This window comes from Grammomys surdaster, unplaced genomic scaffold (genome assembly GCF_004785775.1).
Source record: "Grammomys surdaster isolate TR1022 unplaced genomic scaffold, NIH_TR_1.0 183, whole genome shotgun sequence".
Taxonomy (NCBI): Eukaryota; Metazoa; Chordata; class Mammalia; order Rodentia; family Muridae; genus Grammomys; species Grammomys surdaster.
The window spans coordinates 2,678,767-2,689,805 of NW_021604628.1; the positions used below are offsets into that span (position 1 = coordinate 2,678,767).

The 11,039-nt window shown below is 46.4% G+C and overlaps 1 pseudogene; it reads right to left on the minus strand.

Moving 5' to 3' along the window:
* Positions 1–7,718: 7,718 nt before the first annotated feature.
* On the minus strand, positions 7,719–7,901 carry LOC114621622 (annotated as a pseudogene).
* Between the last annotated feature and the right edge of the window lie 3,138 nt (positions 7,902–11,039).

The window sequence follows — 11,039 nt, forward strand, 5'->3', positions numbered from 1 at the left end:
ATTATCTTGTTTCTAAGTCCTGAATCCTGAGCCCAGCAATGACTGTAGCAGGCAAGACAAACCAACAGAGCCAGCCTTTGATTCCCCCGTGATACCTGGGGCTTGGAGATCTTTGTGCTATCCTCTAGGGACACCTGGAAGGTTAAGCCAACAGGTTTCTCCCTTCAAGAGAAGGAATGCAAAACCTGTTTTCTGCTTAGAAGGTTGGAGGGGATGTATTTTCTAGCCTGGTGACCTTTGCGGTATCGGTGTGGCTAGAGACTTTCCCAGCCCCAGCCCCTCTTCCAGAACTCTATCATAAATTTGCTTTTCAGTCAGTCTATAGAACCCATCTTCATGGATTTGAGTTTCAGTGTAGTCATGTCTGATCTATATTTAGCTTGCTCTGTTACTCAAGGAGATTTATGTATGCTTTCTTTGTTGGGTACGCGGGGTTGAGTTAATCATCTCAAGAATAATTTTCACCAAATTATGCAGTGCTTAAGTATGTCACAAATAAGGAATTCAGGGTCAGATTCCTGAAGTTTGAACAAACACTGACTACTCAATCATGTTCCAGACTCCCCCCTCCCCAACCCCTTCGTCCAAAGTAAATGTCTTGTGTACTATGTAAACGAGCAACATGGAAAGACATTCTCTGGAGCTGGGGTTCTCTTAGCACTCTGCAGGTTGGTCAAGACTAGAATAAGGAGACATCCCTAGCAGTGGCCTCCCAGAGATTCAGAGAAGCCTCCATATTGATGACAGACTGGTCCAGCTAGTGGGTCCAACGCTCTGAGACACACATCCCATCACTCCTAGAAAGCACTTGCTATCTTTCTAGTCTCAAGCCCTAGCTTTGAAATCTGGAAATGCCAAAGACTGGGAGCCCAGCAGGAGGCAATGTCTGAGGCTCTCTGTTCACCAGAGCCTTGGACCAGGGACGGTGTTTTATTTCCTTTTTGTTTAAATGTATCACTAGGTAGCCTAGGTTGTGCGCTCGCTCTCCAGCCTTCAATCCAGCTGATTTACGCAAGTGCTAGGATTGCAGGGGTCTATCATCAGACTCATTGTTTTGTTTTTGAGAAGTATGTGTGCAGTGTGTGTGTGTGTGTGTGTGTGTGTGTGTGTGTGTCTGAGCGCCCAAGTGCAAATGTGCGTGCCAAGGCTGGGCACATTACCTCAGCACTCTGCCATGGGGCACTATTTCAAAATGCCAGAGTTTTCCATACCTATCCTTAGCTCTGAGCCAACCAGGAGAAGGTACTGTCTTCCCTAAAAGGCGCCAAGTGTCTCTGCCACCTCTGTCACTGCCACCACCGGACACTGTCAGAAGTTCATTCCCACACCGGGGACAAAGCTTCATATCATCAAAGCTATTTCCAGGAGGAGGGTGTTTAAACTAAAGAGTTCATGGAGAGGGAAGGAAGGGAGAGAGAAAGGAAAGATGGGGGAGGGAGGAGAAACGGCTCCCAGGGATCTGAGGTTGTCTGAGGTACCCGGGGGTGGGGAGGGGCTGCACTGGTTAGTTGTCTAGTGTTGCTCTCACTCCTCAGTGTACACTGGGCTGCCGGGCAAGTCCTTGAACAGCTGCAGATCCTTCAGGTAGCCAGCTTCTCCTGGCTCAGTTTCCACCTTTCCTCCCTTTTCACTGTGGTACTGGGCCCTTTAAAAGATCCTTGTTATTTAGCCAGAAACCCTCTTGTAAACCAAGGTCATCTGCATGCTGGAGGCATCTAAGGGAGATTCCCCCCACCCCCACCCCCCCACCCCCGTATTTAAGGCTTATTTTTGGCATCCATCGTGTGATACTCTCTGTATTGCATCAAACTTCCAGTTATTTTCCGTAAAATCCATCATTTTCATCCCAAACGCTTGGCCTTTCCAAGGGGTCTCCATGCCTGTATGTTTGTTGCGAATCCTGTCTTTATTATTGTCGCTATTCTGGTTGTTGAGAATGCCACAGCGGAATAGGAAATTTTATGTAGTGTTCCCAGAGACTTAAAGTTTTTGATTTTTTGGATTTATTACTGGAGTTAGTATGTCATTAGGGAAAAAAAGGGGGGGGGCTTCCAACAAAAGGGCCTGTCGGCATTATGAACAGTGGAGGCACCGGCCTCATATATAATGCATAAGTCTGGGTAATGGATACTTTTCGTTAGTCATAAAATGTTCAAATGAGTCACAGATGTGTGGCCTTCGCAGCTGTTCCTCCCCAGCTAATGGTGCTGGCTTCCAGTCAGAGGACTTTTGTACCAAAGGAGTCTGGCAGCGACAGAGGTTCTTGTGATATTCCCACTGAGAGGCTCATTCACTGTCAGCAGAGGCTACAATGACAAACCACTAAAGGCTGGCCAGGAAGGCTATGTCGCGCTGCTTTCCAAAGGGGGGTCCTCAGCTGCAGAATCCTCACCCCGACTCAATTCAGGCTGTTTTGCTGTTAAAGGCTTTCTTCTTTCTTCCTTATTTTTGGGAGGGGTGTGTTTGAGAGAGACGTGGCCCTGGCTGGCATGGAAGTCTCTATATAGTGTAGGCTGGCCTTAAACTAAAAGAGATCCATCTGCCTCTGCCTCCTGAATGCTGAAAGTTATGCACCATCATGCTAGCTAAGCATATTGTTTTGTTTAATTATATATCTTGTGGAGGCCAAAACAGGATGTCATGTCAGACCCCCTGCAGCTCGAGTGACAGGTGATGTGAGTTGGCCAACATAGGAACTGCCATAGAGCCCGGCAGTTACTAGTAGTTTAGCAACAGGGTAGGGCTCCACAAGCCTTACAGCAGCTTAGAGACATCTCCCATGGGCCTGGCCCTGGGCAGGGTAGAGGAACTGGACAGAGGGCACTTTACAATCATGACTGTCTTATACTCAGGGCCTTGGCCTAGCAGCTAAACAGAAACGTTTTTCTCTAGCTCTCACCAGCTTCAAGGGGATGGGCGATTCTGTTTGTTTTTGTTCGGTTTCAGGGTCTTAAACTCTTGGGTTCATGTGATCTCCTGTTTCAGCCTCCTTCATGGATAGGCCTCCAGGCATGTCCCCCACCTACTGTTGACAGGGAACAGTGTCTCACTAAGTGTCCATGAGAAGAAGATCATAAAGTGGGAGGGTTTGGGTCTGGCTTTGTCACAAGTGCACGTGGATAATTTATACACACATACACATATACATATGTATGTATATGTGTATATGTAATATGGATCACCCATATATACATATACATGTGTGTGCATGTACATGTGTGTATATATATGGATCTATCTATCTATCTATCTATCTATCTATATCTAGGTATAGGTATAGATGTCTTGGTTAGGGTTTTACTCCTGTGAACAGACACCACGACCAAAGTAAATCTTGTAAAGGACAACCTTTAATTGGGACTGGCTTACAGGTTCAGAGGTTCAGTCCACTATCATCAAGGCAGCATGACAGCATCCAGGCAGGCATGGTGCAGGAGTTGCTGAGAGTTCTACATCTTTGCCTGAAGGTTGCTAGCAGAATATTGACTTCCAGACAGCTAGGTCTAGGGTATTAAAGCCCACGCCCACAGTGACACACCTACTCCAACAAGGCCACACCTCCAAATAGTGCCACTCCTCAGAGCAAGCAAATAAAACCATCCATCCATACATATACACACACACACACACACACACACACACACACACACAAACACATTACTTGAAAGTTGGAGTCATCCTGTTTCCTGAGACCACAGGAACACACCATCATTGTCAGTGTCAATGGTCTCTACTGTGGCAATCAGTCAGAGACTCAAATGGAGGTGTGCCAGCCTCCGGAGCAACAGGATGACTCAGGCGCTTCCCAGAGTGCCTGAGGCCCTACTTCTGAGTCCATGCTGTCAATCACAGGATGATCCTGCATGACTCAGGACCACATTTTCCTTTTCCACGGGAGAGGGAAGAATCTGGGTTGTGATGGGGACAGCATGTGAGTTAAGGGACATACAATGTGTTTGGAGAACATACAATGGCTGAAACGAGGTCACACAGAACAGACAATGATTTGTAAAGAACTCTCTTTGGGACCTAACTAGAAGTCAATGATGAGTGGCAGCAGAGCTTGCCCAGGTGTGTTGACAGATTTCATTCAGGCTTTTTTCCTGGATGTGGACTCAGGCATTTCTCCTTATTAAAGTTTTCGGGATGCCTCCTACTTCTCTTGGGAACCTATCAGGTGGACAAAGGACTCTGCTTGGTAGGGAAGGTTGGGCAACTTTGGTTCTGAGGGAGGTTCTAAGCTTTTCAAAACAAAACAAAACTACAAAGTCAGTTCATGGCAGCTAGGACTACACAGGGAAACCCTGTCTCAACAAACCAAAAATACAATAAGCACCTGCTTAAAGATAAAAACCAAGCCGGGTGGTGGTGGTGCATGCCTATAATCCCAGCACTTGGGAGGCAGAGGCAGGCGGATTTCTGAGTTCGAGGCCAGCCTGGTCTACAGAGTGAGTTCCAGGACAACCAGGGCTACAAGAGAAACCCTGTCTCAAAAAACAAAACAAAAAAAACAAACAAACAAAAAAAAAAAAGATAAAAACAAAAGTGGCCATCAAGGAGAAGGGGCTAACTCATCCCTCAGCTTTGGAACCCCATAGTGTCCCAAGAAAATGGCCTGAGACTCTGGACTGTGTAGCCAAACAGAGAGAAGGCCAGGTTCCTGGATGCTATGGTGAGCCCGGAGTGGTAGCAGAACAGAATGACCAGGTCACTCTAGGATGTAGGCACTCACCGGGCAGCTCATCTGTGAGCAGCAGTTTTTATGGATGGCAATCTGTCCACAGTGAGATAGACTAGATCTGGGTCACCTGACCTCACACAGCCTGCAGCCCTTCTTTCCTCTCAGAGGGCAGCCTGGTAGCACCAGAGGATGGTTTGGATTAGTACTTATCTCCCACTGGCTTGTGAATTTGGGAGCTTGCTTGCCAGTTGGTAGCTCTGCAGGATGTAATCGGATCTGGAGGGTCCTGGCTTGATGAGTGAATTCTCTCTTGATATATGATGTCACCGTTGGGAAGTGACACCTACTGGGAGAGGTAGGTCACTGGGGGGAGGGGGCCTTATATGTTTGCCCCTTCCTATATGTCCTCTCTCTGCTTCCTGTCCACCATGACATTCTGCTCCCGCATGGGAGCAAGATGAGCAGAGCCTTTGAAACTGTGAGCCAAAATAAAACTCATTCCTTCTCACCTAGATTTGACAGAGTGACCCAAGGCTGCCCCAGTAAGGTTAAAAACTCCCAACCCAACCCTCCAATGGCATGGTTGTTCATTTCAGGAAGGGCCCCCTCCTGAAAGTGGAGATACACCGTGTGTATGTAGTCTGAGAGCTGTCACAAACCACCCAGGAAATCCATGCATTTAGACCCTTCCCTCTAGGAGCCAGAGTCAGAGATCAGCCACATTCTTGGTGGTCCATCCACTTCCCAGTGACAGCATCGGACCAAAGGCAAAGCCCTGTGAGGCTTCTTTGGGACGTAGCCTGATAAACACACCCTGGGGGGATACTGAACTACTGAAAATGGTCAGGCAAGATATTGAGCGTTTGAAGATGTGTCAGGAGAAAACTCACCGCTGAGATGTCTCAGCGGGGTGGTGTTCACTGAGACGTTCCTCATAGGAATTCAGATTGCAATATGCTGTGTGCAACAGCAAAAACAAGAGGCACTCTCCGGGTCTCAGGTGACCACTGGATCACATGCTTGCTCTGACAACTCACGCTAAGATTTTAAACAACAGCTTTATAACTAAATGTGACTTTCTATTTAGATTTGACATCCCTGAGGCCCTCCATTCAATCTCTGTCACACATGGACCCACCTACACAGAGGGGCAGGGAGGGGGAGGGGAAGGAAAACAGGGAGAGGGAGGGGGAGAGAGAGGCAGAGGAAGGGGGAGGAAGGAAGGGAGGGAGCACAGGTACAAACCTAGTAACATTGTATTGATTTACTCTTTGAAAAACAAAACAAGTCGGGCAGTGGTGGCGCACGCCTTTAATCCCAGCACTTGGGAGGCAGAGGCAGGCGGATTTCTGAGTTTGAGGCCAGTCTGGTTTACAGAGTGAGTTCTAGGACATCCAGGGCTACATAGAGAAACCCTGTCTCGAAAAAAAAGAAAAACAAAACAGGGTCTCACTAGGTAGCCCTCTGTGTGGCCTCAAACTCATAGGAATGCTCCTGCCTCTGCCTCCTGAATGTTAGAATGTACAGCAAACATCTTCCTGCCCAGTTCCTACTTACTCTTTAAAGGAATTCCACTTTGGGTTTCAAGAAGTAAACTCTTCATGTGTTTTAATCCGTGTCAGTCCTCTACTTGAACATTGTTACGACGATTGTACTTTGTAGAATTTTCTAGAACCAATGAGGTACCTGCCTTAGGTACAGGACTAAGATACTTTGTAAGGTAGTTTTCTTTACTACCTTGTGGGAGTACCTGGGGGAAATTCATCTTCTCCATCTTTCCCGCAGACTCTATATATCGTTTTGGGTGAGATTCTTAACTTGTTCATGCCTTTATTGCCAGATAAAACTGAGTTGATGTTGCTGTGAAACAATGCAATGTCTAGGATTTGCCTCTAAGGGGGAAGGGCTGGGGGGGGATGTGGCTTAGTGGTAGAATACTTGCTTCTCACATGCACTGAGAAAACAAAATAAAACAAAACAAAAACCAGGAAATAGGGCTGGAGAGAAGACTCGGTGGTTAAGAACACTGACTGCTCTTCCGGAGGTGCTGAGTTCAATTCCCAGGAACCCCATGGCGGCTCACAACCATCTGTAATGGGATCTGGCGCCCTCTTCTGGTGTGTCTGAAGAGAGCGATAGTGAATACATAAAATAAATAAATAAATAAATCAGGAAATAAAGCAATTTAAGGAGGGGGAAAAGGAGTGCACGGGAAATAGAGAAAACAAGATTCACAATGTTACTAGGTTTGTATACACTGTGTGTGTACGTGTCTCTGTGTGTGTGTGTATACATGTGTGAACGGGTTGAATGGAGGCCTTCGTGACTGCTAAGCGCGCATCCTACAGTCAAGCTATTCCCCCAGATCTTAATTTTGCAGCCGTATGCTAATCAGATAGGTTTATCATAAGTTCTCTTCTACCTTCATGGCGACAGAAATGTCCAAAATACTAAGGAAAAACTAACTTTAACAACACCTGGCCCCCGCTTAACACTTTAAGTAAAAGCAGTGCAAGCTCCACAGCCCCCTCAGGGTAAGTTCCAGTCCTCTGAGGAGGCTGAAGTATAAATAAGACCTAGCATTATTCTTCCTCGGCCCTAAAAGGATTGCATCACACCCCGAGGCACTGTTGACAAGTAGACAGAAAATAGATTAGAACCCTGGGGAGGAATGACTGTGAAGGGTGAGGAGAAAGCTTTCAAATTGGCGCTGCTATGCAGGGGATTTGCTTTGAATCTGAGGAATGGGAACCCCATCTGGGCCCATTGCTGCTCAAGGACTGAAACTCAAAATATATCAAGGTTATGCTGCCTCCCAGCTGACAATTTATTTCTGGAGAGCAATGTGTACTACATTTCTAGCCCAATAAAAAGAATATCATTTTTTAAATTTATAAGCCAATGGCTCCCAGGCAGGCACAGACACTGAATAAAAAAGAATCTCTTGAAGAAGCCGGCTAAGTCCTACCACCTTGAACATGGAGGACAGAACATGGGGGATTTGCTGGGTGCAGGGATTCAGGTGCCGGGTGAGAGAATCCGTACTCATAGGACATTGTGACAACTGTGACAACTGTCAGAACACACAGCCTTGTGACATGCGTGGTGCGTGATCTGGACTGTGAGAGAATTGTTACGCACTTTGGGAAAAGTTTTCTATTAGCAATTCTCATGTCTCAGATAAACCTCATCGGCTACGATATTGCCACTTCGAAAAGCTTTGTTACTCGTTTTTGAAACTATGTGTCTGAGGTTTCAGAATCAAGACCCAGCACTGGAAAGATGACTCAGCAGATAAGAGCACTTACTGCTCTTACAGAGGACCTGGGTTCAGTTCCCAGAACCCATGTCAAGGTTCCCAACGATTTGTAACTCCAGTTCCAGGGCATCCAGCCCCCTGACCTCCAAAGATGTCAGGCACACATGTGGTGCATTAGACATATATGTCGGCAAATCACCCATATACATAGAACCTAAAAAATAAATTTTGTTTTAAATCAGGAACTGGACCTATGAGATGGCTCAGCAGGTAAAGGTATCTACCACCAAAGCGAATGACTTGAGTTTCATCCCTAGAACCCACGCAGTACGAGGAGAGAATGGAGAGGAGAAAAATGGATTCTCACAGGTTGTTCTTTGATTTCCGCATGCGCAACACGAACCCCAACGAACAAACGAAATCAATAAACGTAAAGATGATTAGCAATGCCCCCTTGCCTGTGCTTCGGAGAGGTGTGTAATAGTAAATTTATTATCCTTGGTGTCTTGGAAACTCCTGTGCTGTCTATAATACTGTAAGTATGCCTTGAATCTATGATATAGTCCCGAGAAAGGAAAAGACCTCATCATCCCACCAGCCTCTCTCCCTGCAGACACGGAGAATCTTCTAGAAAATGGAGACACTAAATCCAACGCTCTACCACGAGGAACCGCAGATCTATGCCACGACACAACGACCAGGAAGAAAGAGAAAAACATACTTCTGACACTGAAAAGAAAGCATGCCAAAGAATCCACCAGTGCTGGGACCTGAGGCGATAGGTTTACCTCTTGGTAGAGTGTCAGCCATGGACACAGCCAGAGGGTAGAGGAGCAGAGACAGGTTGGTGCCTGGAAGAGAGGAAGAAGGGAGCTTGCGCGCATTTGCGTAGGGGAGACTCAGCTTCACTTGCAGAGAGGCATACTCCTGTGCAATTTCACATCATAAGGGGATGTTCAAAAAGATGGCGCCCGGAGGTAGGGTTTAGTTCCTACAGGTTCTTCCAAAGAGCCTTAGTTACACTGAGACAAAGGGCTTGTTACAGCCTTTTATTTTTTATGTTTTTATTTTATTTATAGTTATTTAATTTTATATGAGTACATTGTTGCTGTCTTCAGAACCAGAAGAGGGTGTCAGATCCCAATCTCTGATTGTGAGCCACCATGTGGTTGCTGGGAATTGAACTCAGGACCTCTGGAAGAGCAGTCAGTGCTCTTAACTGCTGAGTCATTTCTCCAGCCCACGGTATAGCCTTTTAAAGGGGCAGCAGTGGTTATCAACTTGTGAGTTCCGACTGATTTGGGGTCAAACAACCCTTTTATAGGGGTTCTTCTAAGACCATCCAAAAACACAGATATCTACATTACGACTCATAACAGTCGCAAAATTACAGTTAGGAAGTAGCAAGAAAATAATTTTATGGTTGGGGGTCACCACAACATGACGAGCTATATTAATGGGTTGCAGCATGTGATGGTTTGCATATGCTCACCCCAGGGAGGGGCACTATTAGAAGATGTGGCCTTGTTGGGGTAGGTGTGGCCTTGTTGGAGTGGGTATGGCCTTGTTGGAGTGGGTGTGGCCTTGTTGGAGTGGGTGTATCACTGTGGGTGTGGGCTTTAAGACCCTCATCCTAGCTGCCTGGAAGCCAGTATTCTCCTAGCAGCCTTCAGATGAAGATGTAGAACTCTCAGCTCCTCCTGCACCATGCCTGCCTGGATGCTGCCATGTTCCCACCTTGATGATAATGGACTGAACCTCTGAACCTGTAAGCCAGCCCCAAGTACATGTTGTCCTTATAAGAGTTGCCTTGGTCATGGTGTCTGCTCACAGCAGTAAAACCCTAACTAAGACACAACATTAGGAAAGTTGAGAACCACTGCCCTAAGTACATGAGTCTGGTCTAAACGTGCCTGTTTGACCTAGCTACAGGCATGCAGCCCCCCCTCCCCCACCGCGGTGTTTGTTTTGTTTTGTTTCCAGGCAACAGCTTACTATGTAGCCTAGGCTCATCTCCAACTCTCAATTTTCTTTCCTTCTGCCTCCAAGAAGCTGGGGTTCCAAGTGTGCAACACTCCAGCCAGCTTTCCAATTAAAAAGAAAATGATAAAACGCCTCCCCGGCACAAAAATAAGCAAGCGGGTCATGGGAATGGATATACAAGGACTCTTTGGCCTGTCAGCATGGCCAGCGATCCAGATGAAGAATTCAAACCCGTCCTGTTTCTAGGATAATGAGAGTAAGCAGAAGCTTTGGGAGAACTTTTGACTAAGTAACAAATGCTACTCGAAAGGCTTTGGAAACCTACAAATGCTTAACAGGTGCTAAAGCTAATCAAGTAGTATTTCCATCCAGCTGTTAAGTCCTTTAAAGATCTTTATTGGTTAAGATATAGTCTTGGTCCTAAAGCCAGACATGATGGCACATCCCTTTCATCCCAGTCCTGAGAGGCAGATCTCTGAGTTTGGGACCAGCCCGATCTATAATTGAGGCCACACAATGAGACCCTGTCTCGAAAACCAACCAACCACGGGAAAGTACTTTGTGGTCCTTCTTCATATGGAATGGTGTAAGAACACAGTCCTTGATATAGGACACCAGCATATGTCACCCCACACATACCTCATGAGCACAAGCTGATCATTTTGAAACTAGTAGACTCTAGAATGCCCTGGAGGGAGGGGCGGGAGTGTAGAGTCATTTTGTCCAGGAAGTCTTCCTCTCCCTGTCTCTCCACAGACTTAAATCTGCACAACTTTTAAGCTGGTCACCTTCTCATAGCCTGCCTTCCCTTGGCTTTAGAGAACCTGTTTAGGCCACCTCTGGGTCCTCTCATCTCTGAATTCCCTCCCCATACACTATTATATTTCTTTTTAAAAATGATTTATTTATTTTTATGTATCTGAGTACACTGTAGCTGTCTTCAGACACACCAAAAGAAGGCATCAGATCCCATTACAGATGGTTGTGAGCCACCATGTGGGTGCTGGGAATCGAACTCAGGAACTCTGGAAGAGCAGTCAGTGCTCTTAAACCGCTGAGCCAACTCACCAGCCCACACTATTATACTTCTGATTAATTTGCCTTTTTAAACAAACA